General features: G+C 36.4%; 1 long non-coding RNA gene and 1 pseudogene across 2 annotated transcripts in view; one reads left to right on the forward strand and one right to left on the reverse strand.

Annotated features, from left to right (window-relative positions):
• LOC149109583 (uncharacterized) overlaps positions 1-9,172 on the reverse strand; it is a 37,916-nt pseudogene extending 28,744 nt beyond the window's left edge. Inside the window, exon 1 of the transcript XR_016208779.1 lies at positions 8,852-9,172. The product of XR_016208779.1 is annotated as an uncharacterized LOC149109583 (transcript). The remainder of the gene's footprint in view (positions 1-8,851) is intronic.
• Positions 1-14,862, forward strand: part of LOC149109585 (uncharacterized) — a 56,866-nt gene that overhangs the window by 1,156 nt on the left and 40,848 nt on the right. The window lies entirely within an intron of this gene.

Genomic DNA, 14,862 nt, shown 5'->3' on the forward strand with positions numbered 1-14,862 from the left:
CACTTGACAATTCAGTTAAAAGAAACATCCTTGCAACTCAGTGCTGTAAAAAGGCAAGGTCATCAGTGTGCTAAGGTTTTCAAAGCTATTTTGATTTATATAATTCATGAATTCATGCATGGCTAGAAGAAATGTCAACATCATGTCAACGGATGTAAGTGTATGGGTTGAAGTAAAACTTTGAATTTCAGATTAGAAACTATAATCATGCATTTGTAGCCAAAACACCATCTGGGATGAGTACTGCCTTGCTAAGTTCCAGAACCGTAAATCTTGAGGAGCTTTCAACCAAATTAAACAACTGAAATCTATTTTCGTTTGCAACGTTTCCAAACATGCAAATGTCCGCAAGAAGGGAATTAATTCCACCTTAAGCACAAACAGATTTCCTTTGTCTACGTTTCGTACAAAACAAGATATATTCCTCTTTTCGGGATCCTCCATTTTCGCTTGGGACCGTAAACTTTTTTTTTATTCAAAACCGGCCTAGGACCTAGCTTTAAAACCGAAACATTGTTCTCAACAATGTTCATTTTCTCTGTTGTCACATTCTCTAAACATACAACATCCTTACCGAGCAATGGCATCTCCTTTACGATTTCACACTCAATCTGGCTTGCTAACACCTGACAAACTACAAGCACAGCATATGATTTACCTTTCCCTTTCTCGGAAAATAAATCAAAAAAGGTGTCACTGTAGCGTTTTACGAGCCCACGAAAGGCACGAAACAACACACTCGATTCAAGCAACTACAATTTCACCAGCCAATTTTAACTCAAAGTAATCAGAAAAGTTCCCTGATCCTTTCTGCAGACCCTGTTGACAATATCAACTTCCGACAGCACTTATGGCTTGAATTGTCGTTCTTAGGTGGTTTTGAAAAACAGCCTCTCTGCAAAAGGCCGCCATTATGTAAACAAACTTACCTCAATCCGCTGATTCCATATTTGCGCAAAAAAAAAAAAAAAAATCTGTGGTTCTGATTGGTCGGCTAAAAAACCCCAGCATTGTTCCGAACATGTAAAGAGAATTTAGACGCTTCGAGGTGATATGCTTCTGTTGAAATATATTGCCCCCCGCTTGTGAGGGCTCAATTAGTTTTTTGACTTCACAAATTTGGTTTTAGTTATTCCACATTCAGCGTAAGTGCATTTCATCATTGTTCTTCCATTTTTAGCTTTCATATATTTTTCATTACCTGGAACACATTCAGTTTACTTTTTCTGTTTTACGCAATAAGACTTCATATATACATAAATTAGATATTTTTGAAATATCTCTCAATAAACCGTTCATTATTTGTTGTATTATGTATGTCAAACACGTTCAATAAATTCAAATATGAGGTTCCTTTCCTCATCTCATTCAAAAAGTACAATCAGAAATAACCACAAGTAGTTGGATAAAGATTTTGAATTTTGTTATTTTGAGGTAATAAAGTCAGGTGTTCTCTCCTGACGTGATTTATAAGCTCTCGAAATGGTGGCATGCCAAAGCTGTCAAAATAGTTTAAAACGTTATCCTCAACATACGTTGTAACCCAGTGAGATCCATTCATATATGAAGGTTCAATATTGTAAATAAATAATGCTTGCTTATGATTATGAGGTACTGTTTGATCTCTCGACAAAACATCATTGATCGGTATTCTGAGATACTTACACCATTCTATTAAATCATGGTTACTTATCGGAATATTTTTGTGAAATTTTGGTTTTATAATATTTGTCCGAGTATTGGAATTGAGTTGAATCGGCTGTTTTTCCCTAATAGTAGTCCCTTTCCAAAGCTTTTTTTTTTCTTCCTCGTCCAATGGTCTTTTCTCAAGTACCAATAAAAGGAGGCGGCTGTCCCATTTAAGGAGCTCAACCAGCCTTTGATTTTGGTAATGGTGGCCTTCCAATTTGTGGAGCGCCTTTTCCTGTAATAGCTTTCAATAATGGTTTACTAATCATATCAACAGCTAGTGGAATACCAATTTAAGCAAATAAGCTACCCAACAATCCACCACTTTGTTTTTTGGTTGGTCTTATGACGATATCCTCACCTGACATCAAAGCCTTCCTCATGTCATTTTTTTGTTTTTCTGTCAAGTGTTCATCATATATTTGTAATGAATGAACATTGTGTCGAGGAATCATAAAACTACCACCTATTTGACCTCTTCCCGATATTTTCTTAACAACTTGGGAAGCACTTTCTGAAGCCAATCCAGCCAATGCGCTTAACGCAAGCGTTTTTGCTATTTGAGGTGCAAAAGTACGTCCTAATCTTAATATGCTTGTTAAAAGGCTTCCACCAACTTGCTTTCTTATATTAGTCTTAGCCACTTTGATGTCCATACCCTCTTTCATTTTCCTGTTTTTTTTTTTCCAGTCGTTTCACAATATTTGATGGAACGTACAGGGTGTCATTTCCAGACAGAGCATCTTTTGAAAGCCTGAGAACAATAGTTTCTCGTTTATGAAATGTAACTCGATCTGCTCGATAAGCTGTTCCATCAGCTAGTTTTTGTAATTGAAAATTGAATTTCAAAATATGCATTATACCAATCATAAAATGCTGATCTGTCATTGATTGTGAATTTGTAATCGTTTTTATCTTGGTGTTGACCAGCAACTGGTGCTCTGATTGCATCATCTAACTGGTATCTAATCAGTTCATTTCGTTGTAACATTTCACTTGATCTAAAAGCCATTACAATATTAGTTCAGATAAAAATGTGGTTTCTTTTTCTTATGCCTTGTCCTGATATTAAACGATTCAATATGATATCAGTACTTTCTGAATCTTTTGCTGGTTTTTGTTTCACACCTCTAAGTCTCCTCATTATCAGATCACCAGATTGTTCTACAATTTTATCACCAGCTTGTTTTATTGCTGTTTTCATGACCGATTGGTTTGGGAACAGATGATGCTATAGTCCTTATCGGTTTGAATATATTGTCAACAATTAAACCGTTTCCTTTGTGTTTATACACAAATTTACCCATTTTAGGATGGTAAAACCTTTTGAATTCATATGGTTTCATATAAATACATTACATAATTCTTTTCAATAACAAACTAAAAGCTGTATCTGCGCCATTAAGATTTATCTGTCGTCTTTTGCCATCAGTTACATATATTCTTATGCTTGAAAAGGTGTTCTTATTTACGGGATTAAATGTAACTCTCCGTGGTTCCACGGTGAAACTATATGACGGTTTCAAGACAGATGTACTGAAACTGTATATTATATCTGTATCTACACCATCAACAAGGCTGGTATTAACCAAATCACAATAAATGTTTAACATTTCTGTATCTTGACTTAAATTAGGCATTCGTGACCCATAATTTTGAGCATCTTTGAAAATGACTTTGTCAAAGCCAATAAGCTCATGAAAATTTGATTCAGTCAAGTCAAGTTGGTAACCTGTTTTCAATTTTATTAATACTCTGAAAGTGGCGTGTTGAAATTCTAACGCTATTGGATATTTATCATCATCATCATCATCATCATCATTTTTTTCAGACCGGTTTTATGTTTCAAAAACATGTTAAGATTAATGTAATTGTATACACCACTGGGAAATGTAAGTTCTTTCCAAGTTGAATCATTATCTGAGCTGTATTTTATTTTCTGATTATTATACCAAATTAAGATATTAAAGAGAATGTTGGTAATTATAAGCAATTATACCAATTTATCACTGACCGTTGTTTCAAAATGTTAATATGCGGGCTTAGTGGATCAGGAAAGACTAATTCATTGCTTCATATGATAATGAATTTACTGTATTTCGATAAATCTGTATGCGAAAAATCTCGAACAATCAAAATATGAATATCTAATGAAGGCTTTCAAACCAATGAGTAAAGAAGTTGGTTATGATATATTGCAAGTTAGTAATGATGAAACAAAACCTGTATCAGAAATGAATAATGGTAATCAAAAGCTTGTCATATTTGACGATTTCGTTTGTGAAAAGAACCAAGCGCCATTAATTGATAATTTTACAACAGGAAGACATAAAAATTGCTCAGTAATATATCTGAGTCAGAGCTACTATAAAACTCTAAAGGATATTAGACTAAACTGTAGCCATTTTTGTATTTGAGTTTCCATCGGCAAATGAAAAATCACTTTTATGCCGTGAAAACAATGTTGATAAAAAAACTGTGTGAAAAGGCTACTAATGATCCATATAGCTTTCTGTGCATAGATAAACCACGAAAATTTACCGCTAAGAATTTTAATGAGAGACTGAAATTTCTAATCTAATATTATTACATATGTCTTATTCAAACGGAATTTTAGGTTGGCCAGGTGAGGTTTCTTTATCTGAAACAGTAGTAGTAAAAGGTGAAAAAGGAGATCCCGGGATAGGTTTTAAACTAACTTCTGATGGTAATTATGATTTACAAAATAAAAAGGCATTCAATTTAGACAGTCCTGATGATCATAAAGTTGATGAAGATTACAAGACAAGAATCAGAGATTTCAAGAGTGCCGTTAATAAAGAGTATTTGAATGACAAATTTCTGAAAAAAGACAAAGATGGTAATTATTTTGATGCCAGACATATGGTAATCAAAAACACAGAATCATATTATGATGGGTTATATGATATTATTATATGCCTGTGTCTCACAAGGACTGGGAACTACCAAATTCACGAATTTGATTGGCTGAAATCGATATTGACCGCGGTCTAGATTTTCCCATCTAGACCGGCATCTAGACCGGTTTCATTTTGCGTTGAAAAAGTAGCAAACTAAAATAGAAAAATGTTCCCCACTTTTTTTTTTTATTTTCTTCTCAATCATTTATGGAAGTGCCAAAAAGCCTGATGACAAAAAAAAAAAGTAAAGAGGACGAGCAAATTTCGGCAGGTTTAAGTTAAGCTCATCGGCGTTCGCAAGCAAAATGTCAGCAAAACAGTTACATTAAACGAATTAAAGTTTTCTTCTTTGCCATATAATAAACATCTTATTAACCGAGCTAAGTCGGTCTGTAAGGGAGAATCTTGACCTCGGCCGTGTGTACAGACCTCGTTGCGTTCGGTCTGTACTCACGACCTCGGTCAAGATTCTCCCGTACAGACCTCCAGCTCGGTTAATAAGAGCTAAATAATGACTTGGTCAGTAAAGTTTATGTTGATACTGTTGCTGTGACAAAAATTTATGTTGATTCTGAAAATAGTAAACAAGATATTGCTATTGCAGACAAAACCAACAAGTCTTATGCCGACAAAATCGGTTCAGATCTTCAGGCGGGTATCAATGGAACAAAATCAGCTTTAGGAGAAGTAGTAAAAATGAATGAAGGTTTGAAAAAGAAATTAAGCATTCATGGTGGAAATTCTAGGACTGTTGATTTTGATATGGGCAACAACAGAATAGAAAACATTGCATCTGGCAGCAGCAACAATGATGCAGTCAATTATCAACAGTTCACAACCAAAGCAAATAAAAATGAAACACTTTACTTGATGGTTCAAATAAAATGGCTGCTGATTTAGACATGAACAATAAAAAAATAACCAACTTATCCACTAACGCCAACAATGTGCTGTCAGCTACTAATGTCGGGTATATACACCAAGTCAAAGGGAATATGATTACAACATTGACTGATAGTTTCAACAAAAAGATAAATGAGTCACATATCAGCAGCTCAACTAACAAAAAAAGTGTTATCCAATATGTTATGGACGATGTTAATCAATCAACAAGTGAAAATAACATTATCGTTGATGGTATCGAAGACTTTTCCGATTCACCTCATGATATCAGTAAATAAGCTTACAGTTTCAGAATGGGAAAGGGGTTAAATAATGAGTATTTATCCCGACTGGGTTTCAACATGTACAAACTTCCTAAGGGTGAATTCACTCTAGTGATTGAATTTTTTGCACCGGTTATGAATCAGGTGACAGTGTGAGTTGTTTCTACTTCATTAAATATCGGACAACAATCAATCAAGCTGTTTTCTAAATACAGTAGATCCATCATTCACTTGCATAAATATGATGTAACTCCACCTGAATACATTTACGTTGACTTGAGATGTCAGGGTATTGCAAACAGTCCATCTCAGGGGCGTGGCCATTTGGTTATTTATGGAATCGAGGGAAAACAGAATGATGTGAGCTCAGATGTTTTTGATGAGCTGTATTATTTGGAAAATGGGAAAATGAATATGATTGTTCCAATAGACATGAACAACAAAAAATTACAAATGTAGAAGTTGGAGATGATGATGGAGATGTTGTTACTTTCAACAACTGAATAGTTATGTGAATGCAGCTAAAATACTGTTGAATAATAAAATTACTGAACTGTCAACAAAAATAAATTCAATCGAGAAGCAACTGTCGTATGTAGCGTTAGGCTCTGATTTATTCAATAGAATATTTGAATTTTACGCTGATTTATTAGATCCTGAAGAGTTCGTAAGGAGTGGTGCTAATGTGGCTGCTTTCAATAATTTGAATGTAATTACCTCAACTGGTTCGCCAAGTGGCAAACCATTTTCTGATTTTAATTTAACGTACGGTTTCAATAATTTCTATGGTGAAATGGATGTCAATCTTGATTTGACTAAAATTTTACAATTTATGCTGTGGTTAAAATAGATTTCAACGTCTCGAGTTATCATTATTTAGAATTTTATATGGCGGCAAAAACAGGTTTTAAGATATCATACAGCTTTCAAAAAATCAACAATGCTGTTTTGTTGCGAGCAGAATTCGGTGCAATAAACAGTTATCTACAGATTTAAGTGGTGGCAATAGTAAATTTATAAACAAGCAGATAATGTTCTGGAGTACTAAAAAGGGTAATAAATTAAGCCCGACTATTGGTGGAATTGATCCAAAAGAAGAAACAGATTCTGATTTTAGCCATGATACAGAAAACATTCATTTTACGTCAATAAGGTCTGCTTATCTTTTGAGAATGGGTTTCACAACGAACTCTTATGCAATAGGTGGAGATGCTTTTAAAGCAATGGTATTAGTAGAAAAAAAAGTTAGGAACATCTTTTGGATTAGATTAATTAATGTCTAAACCATATATATCAAAGCATCGAAGGCTATTTTCAATTCCAATCATATTAATCCAAATTTAACTGAAGCTGAGATATCAGAATTGAAAGCTTTGTACAAATACTATCATAAAAAATACTGGCTATTCAAAATGACTTACAAGTATTTTAAAAAAATAGAACTTGCATGTAATATTGGATCTGTCGTTTTGGTAGTAACAGAGACAGTAGCTGGTGTGTAACTTTGAATCCTATATTGTTCTTGGGACAATATCAGGTGCTGGTCTTATTTTAAAAACATTTTCAGATGCTAAACATTTCAAACGAAAAATCGAGATGTGTAAATTTGCATACACGACATATGAAAAGATATTGACTGATATAAGGTTCTTTTTAAGAGGATAAGAATTCGATGATGAACGATTTTTAGACTACATCAAAGTTGTAGCGACGGCTGGGTCAGACGGTGTACTTGCGTCGAACTCAATTCGGGAAGCTGGTGGTAACAATTTTCGACGAGAAAATATGCGTTCTGAATTCACGAACTCTGTCCAAATAGAAAAGCTGTGACTAACATTTCGCTGTTATCTTGCTGTTATAGCAATATTTAGGGAAGCAAATTCAAACTCAAGGTTCAGTATTTGTATTTAGACAGGTTTTCTCCCGGTTAAATCGACTTGTTAAAGGGAAATCTAATAAGCTGAGCTATTATCACGAAGAAAACGCAAAAAATGAATTTGCGACAAAGAAACTCGCTTACACAGTCCCGTTTCTCATAAATCGAAGGTATACTGGTATTTTGTTGCCTTTATTTTCTAGCAACGACTTTGAGCTTCATGCATGACTGGTCATGCCACTCAATTTGAGCCAATCACGAGTCCCATTATATGAAAAATAAATTACGGTAATTTATGCACTAGGTTCGACACATGAGGAGAACGCCGTATGAATCAGCTGCCGCTCCAATGTCGCATAGTGCGACTGACCCTGCCGAATTTAATGTTGTTTGCCGCACCAAACGTAACCTGCCGAACCAAACTGATTCAAACGCCGCTCTTCTGCCGTACTTAACTCATCAGTTAGGTTCGGTGCATGAATGGAGCGGCGTTTGGAACGGGCCTTACCTGTTGTGAATATCACGTGTTGGTTCAGAAAGCCTTTCGATTTTTTTATTGTAGCACAGACAGTTTGCATTGCAAGGGTAGTGAACACAATGCGACATTGAAATCGATTGAAAACTGACGACATTTTTTCCCTGTTCTGTGACCCGAATTCAGAATTTTGTCCCCACAACGGAAAGTGTTGAAAAAGTGCCACACAAGGGAACCGTTGCTGCAACATGTCCCGTTTCGTATCCCCGTAACATGTACCCTAGTGTGTGCTGACCTTACTGTCACAGTCTTTACATAGCCTGGTCGCCGACGCCATGTACCGGTTTTATGAGTTATTACTTACAGGAAAATTTCCATTCGCAACTCAGGCTTGGCCTCACAACAACAAATTATCTCAGTTGCTATGGCATTTTTAGTCAATTTCTAACAACCTTCCAGACTACTCATCATTTCCTAATTACAGACGCAAGGCCGAGTCATAACTGAAAAGGCAAACAAATAGGCAATAGCAAAGAGGCAAGAGAAAACATTTTTTTGCGGAAAGATGATGTCACAGAATTGCCAGGGTAATATCAAAATATCAATTGTATCGAAATGGAATAAATTAAAAAATGTATCTCAATGTTGACTGTGACCAGTTGTAGAGTTACGCGCAATTACAAAGACACATTAATTCTAGACAAATAACAGCATTAAGTCTTACCACAGCAGCTTCTGGCTTCACTTCTGGATTTAGCGATCGTGGAACTTGACTAAACAGTTTCTGAGCATTTTGGTCGGCGCTGGACCGCCGAAGCGGAAACTCGTGTTCGATCCCAAACAACTTTTTGACAGAGTCTGGCAATTGATTGTTCCTCTGCAAAAACATATGCCTCTCCGTTGCCTTTTTAGCCACATCGTCCTCGATTCTCTTACTGGCTGAGGCCAGTATTGATGCTAGAAAAACTGCCGACCTTACAACCAAATCTTTGTCGATTATTTTCATGGTTCAAAGCCCCGTTTCAGGAAGTTTCAGTCCATTCTCGTCCCCATAGCCCTTTTCGCTTCTCTTAGCTGGCGGAGCCTTGGCACGAGAATCGAAGGGCTCTGGGGACAAAGGATTTTGGAATTAATTCAAATTTTTTTGATTGGCTGTTTGAAAACAAAGAAATCTTGAACGGAAGTAAGAATGTTCGCGCGGATTGCTCGCGCGAAAATATGAAACGGCTGTGACCAGTGGTGTTTAAAATGGAGGACATGGAGGATTTAGGGAAAATTTCCCCAATTTTTAATATTGTTTAACTCACGGCTCAACACTTGTGGCTGTTGCAACAAAAGGTATTTTTAGAAACCCCGGTTGATATTTTCGGGGAGAAAAGCAGCAAAGAGCCTGAAATTTTAAAAGTGCTTAAGTTTTTAACAGGGGCGGGGGAGAACACTCTGCGTGCCTGGCACTTTTTTTGCGTTTGGATCATTCACCAAAAAGTGACGTCACATCCGGTAAAAAAGCGGGCTGAGCGGCAAAATCAAATTTGAATGCGACATAATCGTTCTCTCAGTAAGTAAAATGGCAATATTTCGTTATCGGCGGGATATTTCTAACGTTTTAATTGGTCATGATAAACAAAATTTTGTCATCTTCCTGGTCATATCGTTTGTTTGAGGAACAGAACGATTATTTATTCAAAAACACGCTGTTTGAGGGTGTGTGTTTTTACGAAATGTCGTCGTTTCTTCTTCGCTGAATTCCACAGGCGCCATCGTTTGCGTGGAAATAATGAATTGTAGGTAAGTTGCACTCAATTCAAATATCCTATTCTCTTAGGTTGGCATTACACTAAGAGAAAAGCGCAGTGTCAGTTTTCTAGACGTGGGAGAACCTATTTAACAGAAGCCCATTTTTCAAATTTACCCTTGACAAACACTTGAGAGTAATGTAGGAGTAGACCCACACACTTAACGCGGCGGAACTTTCTTACCGATCGACACCAACGCAAATTCATGTTCTTGCTTGTGACTCAAAGTGGGGTTATAAATTCAGTTACGATTGGTTAAGAACCTTGAACTTTTCCCTTGGCAATTCCTTAATTGGTAAACGTTTCCTTTAACGTATAGGCAGGCCGTGAACCCCTTAAAAATAAAAAGAAGATATTCTTATGGACGATTCGGTAATTTGGGCATCTCGTGTTTTTTTCAAGTTATCATCTAATATATTTTTCCGTTTCAATAGTGTCGAGTGTCACAAACACCATAAAGTTTCAATACTCCCCTCCCCCGATCCTATGAGGTCAAGCATGCATGCACCTTTAGTTTCTTCAATTCCTTTCAATTGCCTTGTTTGCAGACCATGTTCCTTATCTTTTAATCCCTAACTATCATATTTGCCGCTTCTTTTGAAAGGTTACTTAGTACACATTTTGCCTTATTTTGAATGTGCCTTCTCTATACAACAAACAACAACAACAATCTTTATTTCGTGCCCAGAAAAATTTTACAATAACAATAAACACATGCAATGCGAAAAAAATAACAATGAAAAACAGAGCACAGGCACTTAGAAATAGCTAAGGCTAATCGAGCAAAGTGGCTGGGCCAAGCGGAAAAAATATTGCAAAAAATATATACAAGCTTACATCAAGCCATTTCAGTCCCAGGGAATGAGAGAACACTAGCAATTCTGACAATTCTCTCTCATAGAGTTCAGTTATTTTAATTCATCACACTTTCAATGTGCGATGTTAAAAAATTTGCAAACAGTAATGAAATATCATGCCCCAACACCCAGCCATAAAAGGAAGTCTGGCAACAGGTAATAACAACAATGAAACTGCCAGGCTGGTGAATATTACAAGCTATTATGAACTTATGTCTAACAATGATGAGTGACCATGAAACATGGTGCGGTGGAACTGAACAACCAGACTGCAATCGCGAGTGACACTGCTAGTGTAAGTGTCGTGAAAGTGATTGCTAGCTAATAGTGTCTGTGAACTTGGACCACACCAGCAAAGAAACGGTTCCATACTAGAAGTTGACTGAGAGTAACAAGTTTGTACACAAACACCGAAGAAGCTGCCTGATCAGACCAGTCTTAAAGCCAGCTTCATCACAACTTGTCAAGAGTTCCTGAATTGTGTATGTGGGAGGACTCCATGTAATGATATATATGGGGAAGCTCTGCTCAAAAGTTTTCAGGCTTCAGATATAACTATTAAAGGGTAAGGAATTTCTGACAAGTTGAATTCAGGTGTATGAAAGGGTACAGAAATCTTTCTTTCAGGGATTTCCCTTCTTCCGGTTCTAAAATGTTGTTGATAATCTCTCATTTATTCTCCTGCGCCAGAATGAGGGGATTCTGATGTATTGTTCAAAAAGATATTTTAAAACTTCTTTCTAAGGGTTTAGAAAACCGATACAGTATTAAGGGGTTGGACCTTGAGATGGAGCTTCCCATTCCCGATCCCTTCCCCACCACTCCCCCTCCTTGTGTAACAAGGATGTTCAAATTGTTTTCTGGAAAAAAAGCGATTAAAAAACAAGACAGTGCCAATTTAAGGGATTGTGTGATTATCAATGTAAGTTTTCATTAAGTCCCTCCCCCAAAGAAAAAATATATAAATAAAGATAACTTTTTTTTTTATCTTGAAAATAATCTCCGCAATAAAAATGTATGGTTATTTATCATCTTGAAATGTGATGTGAAGAAACTGCTTATTAGGAAAATATAAATGTTCAACGAAAAAAATGAACAGAAAAAAAAAACAACAAACTCTTCTTTCAGAGGAGCTCCTACATTTTATAATTTTGTAAACCTCTTACAGAATGCAACTTTTGGTTAGGTTGCACTTCACTGTCAAGGAGGAAATCACACCAGAGAGGCTTTGTATCTTTATTATGATTTGCATTATCAGTAGAAAAAAAATCACACTTGGACAGGTCCACTGACACTCTTACTTGTCTGTTAAAGATGGGAAAAGCAGGTTCAGCATCATCTAAATCAAGGGATTGTATGCCAGTGTGGGGTGTATATGCTGGAGGTAACCACTTAAGAAAACACAAACATAAATGACAGTCACTAAAATTAAACAACAACGGAGAATTTTTAGAGACCTCCATCAGTCACAAAAAGACCAAGAACCGGATCTTTTTCAGTTTAACAAATTGACATCAGTTTTTCATGTATCTGTCTCGAACATTATTGAGTCAGTCTAATTTATTATTGCTATCAGATTCCCCCTTCCCCTTTGATGAAATTAAATTGGTTTTAAAAAATAAACTGGTGTAAACAAATTAAAGCAGCGGTAGAAATTGAGCCATAAAATTACTATAATTTTGGTATGAGGATATCAAAATATGTTCTATTGTAAAGACAGTGTAACTACTTAAATTAAACTTCATTGTCAGAGACAAAAACCTAAAAACATCTAAACACAGGTCAATGAGGACATTGCCAGCTTTGCTTTTGCCAACAACCTCTCTGCCTCAAAAATATAGAAGATAATGACAAAATCAATAACAAAACCAACCTCTGTTAATTCAATAACCACACCAAATTCCCCTCCAAAATTCTCTTCAACGTCTTACAGCAAAATTTTGCCAGCAGCATAAATTCAACTCAATACGTTAACATGCTTCTCTCATTAAACTTTTACCCCTGAGTCAGAATTTGTAGGTGTATCACACAGACTTCCACAAAAGATTAAAAATACTGTTAACCTTTTACAAATATCTACATCAATTCCAAAGATATTTAAGTTGAAAAATGTGTAAAATATGCAAATGAGGTGACTGATGATGTCATACACTCAACCCAATATTACATCAAGTTGGTAGGTTTATAGTTTTACTGGAAACACATCTATGGCTATTAAAATTATACACAGCCTGTATTTTCCCATGGCAACTCACTCTTTTCTAGTCTCCTCTACCCTGAGGCCACAACTTCAACCTTAAATATTAATATGCTTGCTGGATCATGCAGATGAGGCACCATTGGCAAATATCAAAATGGAAAGCCAGGGATGGCCAGAAAAGCCTATATCAGAGAAGGTTGAAACCCAGTATGTTGCCATGGCGACAAAACTGTTAAGCTCATATTATGGAGGACATCTGCAAATTTTATCATAATAGCACTTTTAAAGCACTGTCCCTTGGAGCCTATGGTCCCTTGTATCTGAACAATAGGGAGACTGGATGATCTAAATGGTAGGTGGGAGACTCCGAGAACATTGAGGAGAGTTGCAAGAAAGATTGTAAAACTAGCTCCTTGGGGGTACTCATTAGACACTAACACTACTAACATGACTGAGTTTGGACAATATATATTTTGTTTTTTTGGGTACAGGTAAACAATGTACTGTTACTGGTCATACAAGAGGTACCTTGCCACTGAGTTAAGTCTTAATGTGTGTATTTAAAAGAGAAGGTCACTCCAAAAATGTATATTTTTGTCAATGCTATATGAAAACCTCGCACTTTAAGGTTAGCCACTCACAGAAGTTTCAGCCTCTTAAGTGCAGGTTTTCCTTATGAAGTTCACCTGCAAAGAAGCCCACAATTCGAACATTGTCGCCACAATTTCAAACAGTACTCGGCAGCCAGGCCGCGTTTTCGTGACGTCATTCCTTCTGAGAGATTTGGTCCTAATGGCTTCCGACAAGTCTTTTGAAGACCACTCTGGGTTATGGCTGCTCTTGAGCCATATTATTTTGAGCCAAACATGCTCCAAACTCCGAACTGATAGCATTGAAGATAGTGAAGTGGATAATTGCATGGAAAAAATAGATTTTTCTGACCTTGTGAAAGATGCAAGTCAGTTGCAGGTTCTTCTCATTCCTGCCAAATTCAAGTCGGACTGAATGAAGTCACATAAACACGGTCTGGTTGCCAAGACAGTTGCAAAATGGTGGCCTCCAAAATCACTTCTTTCGAGACAAATTTCTTAAGGATCGCAGGCACCTCAGAAGCTGAAACTTCGGTGAGTGGAAAAGCTGTATATTCACTTGCAATAAGTGAAGACAAAGTAAGTAAGCTTCTTGGAGTGACCTTGGCTTTTAACTGAAAATATGTTACTTAAATGCACCAAAATTTATATTAAACCTGGGCCAGTTCAGTATGAATTATTACAAAATTTAAATCAATCGCAAAAAAAAATTGTTAGCGGCTGATATTACTTTGTGAAGGCTTCTGAAAGGGTTATACTTTTGTAAAGCACCTGGCAGCAAGCACTATTTTGGTTTACTAAAGGAAGACTGTTGTAACTGCTTAAGGAAACTGTACATGTGTTTGGTACAGTAAGCTCAGGGTTCTCCCGAAAATTTGAAGTAGAGGGAGAATAACTTTGAGTAGGCGGCGGACAATGCCGATAAAAAGACGTGGAGCGGTTTTAGCGTTAAAAGTTTTTCATAATTTATTTATTATAAGTAGCCGGCGCGCCAAGGACGACTAGACGGCGAATTTCGCCGGTCGCCGGAGCTTACGGAGAACTCTGAGTAGGCATCAAAAGATTATGGCTTTGATGACATGATAACGGAGATATCAGCCTTGGTAATATCAGAGATAACACCGGGGATAACCAATCTCCAGATAATAAAGTTATGGGACTTCACTATCAAAGTGACACGTGATGCTTATTGTAAATTACGTACATCACTCCTAAAATGTAAGGTAAAGAATTTTGTTTTGTGGGAAATAGCTCAAATTCATTTTCGCCTCTATAAGGTACAAATATTTTAA

Source organism: Orbicella faveolata, unplaced genomic scaffold, assembly GCF_042242905.1.
Source record: "Orbicella faveolata isolate gen_17 unplaced genomic scaffold, um_ofav_v1 contig_25, whole genome shotgun sequence".
Taxonomy (NCBI): Eukaryota; Metazoa; Cnidaria; class Anthozoa; order Scleractinia; family Merulinidae; genus Orbicella; species Orbicella faveolata.